The 1,953-nt window shown below is 46.8% G+C and overlaps 1 pseudogene; it reads right to left on the reverse strand.

Moving 5' to 3' along the window:
* Positions 1–886: 886 nt before the first annotated feature.
* LOC101573046 lies at positions 887–1,708 on the reverse strand (annotated as a pseudogene).
* Positions 1,709–1,953: the final 245 nt, after the last annotated feature.

Consider the following 1,953-nt stretch of genomic DNA (forward strand, 5'->3'; position numbering starts at 1 on the left):
TACCAAATGCATTTAAAAAAAAAAAAGTGAATTGGTTGGGGCTGGGGAGATAGCCTAGGAGCATAAATGCCACACGGCAAGCACAAGGTCCCAAGTTTGATCCAAAAAAAATTAGTTGTTACTTCACTTTTGGTAAATCGGGGATTGACGCCATCGCCAGTTTCACATTTTACATTTGAAGTAAGTTTATCGCCTCAGTCCTCTCCCCATCCATGCCATCTTGACACAGATACAATTTATTTTCTTTTTTAAACACAACTCTTATTTTTGTTGTTTGGGTTTTTTGTTTTGTTTTTTAAGAGGGGGCCTCTCACTATGCAGTTCAAACACTTTGTAGTCCAGGTAGGTTTGGAACTTGCAGCATTCCCCCTGCCTCAGTCTCCCAAGTGCTAGGTGTACAGGTGTGTGCCACAATGCCCAGCAACAATGAAGAAGGCAGCCTCTCAAATACGAGTCCAATGTACAATCAGCTTTCCCACAAAATCACATCATTATCTGCTATTTAAATCCTGGATTATGAAGACAACAATATGTAATGTATTAATTATTGAAACTGCCCTTTTAATCAGTTTTGAAACTATCTCATTGCTATTTGTTTCTCAATAAAATAAAAAGTCATGATGACTGTGCTAAAAAAATAAATCCTGTATTATGAGTACTATATTCTTCACACAACACACACCAGCTTACTGTAGACATTATAAATGCACCTCTGCCTCCTCTCACAGGAGGGAGATACCACAAAAGTGGGGTCTTGTGCTCATTGGACAGTTTCATATCTGCCCAATTGCCGTAGATCCACATCCACAGACCAACCACAGACAGGGCAACCCCATGTACACTGATAGAATTCCTGGAAAGACCCTGCTCTCAAAACCCAGACAGCCTACCACATGAAAACTTCCAAGATGGGGAAGAAGCTAAAAGAACTTGAGCCTAAGGGCCAGGGAAATGGCTCAGTGGAATAAGTGCTTCCCTGGCAAGCACAAGGGTCTGAGTTCAATCCCTGGTTCCACCAAAAACAAAACAAACAAAAAAAAAAAAAGAACTTGAGCCTAAACTCTTCATCAGGAGTATCAAGGGTGGCCTTGGCTCCCTCCTGGACGCGACCTGCAGACTCTTTGGCTCTTTTTTCTGGTGGACCCACCTACAGGCTGCACCTGGGCTTCATGAGCAGCTGCCCTGAGATTTCGCAGTGCCTCTGGCCACTCAGCCTCGTTCTGAGCCCTGTAGTTCCTAAACAAGAAGTGCATCAGCTGTCTGTCCCGGGGCAAGTTCTTTGCACAGGGTTCAACTGCTCCAATAGCCTGCGCTTTCTGTTTGGGGTGGGTCGCTGCATCTTGAGGCCAAGCTCCAGCTTCTCCAAGCACCAGGCTAGTTCCCAGGCCAGCTGCTCTGCCTGTGCCTCAGCGCTTGGTAGGGCTTCCTCGGGGGCTGGCCTCTGCGGAGCCTTCTCGCCTCCATTTGATACAGAGGTCCTGTTCTGGGCTTGCTTCTGTTTTCTCGAGACTGCGTCGCCTTCACTGCCGATGGGGTGCACCTTGGAGGCAACGTCAGTGTCCTCGAGTTGTTCTGAGCTGAGGGAGACAGAAGAAGGATTCGGGGCTCTGGGGACTGGGCCAGGACGCTGGGATTTGCAGCACGCACGAGCACTAACCGGGCACGGGGCTGCTGGCACCTCTGGAAGAGGATGTTCTAGAGCCGCCATGCACTGGAGTCGGGATACAATTTCTAGGGGAGGTTTATTTTTTGTTTTTAGTGCTGAGGACCGAAATCAGGGCTTCCAGCTTGCTAGGCAAGCATTCACCACTGAGCCAAATCCCTGGCCCCTTGACACAGACACATTTTCTGTTGCAGGAAATTCTATTGTTTAAAAAACTGTCATTCAATCAGATACAAAAGTTACATTTCTGGGTATATAGGTCTTGCTATATCTTGGTCTTAACCATCCAG

The sequence above is a fragment of the Octodon degus genome, unplaced genomic scaffold (genome assembly GCF_000260255.1).
Source record: "Octodon degus isolate 3935 unplaced genomic scaffold, OctDeg1.0 scaffold00043, whole genome shotgun sequence".
NCBI classification, from domain to species: Eukaryota; Metazoa; Chordata; class Mammalia; order Rodentia; family Octodontidae; genus Octodon; species Octodon degus.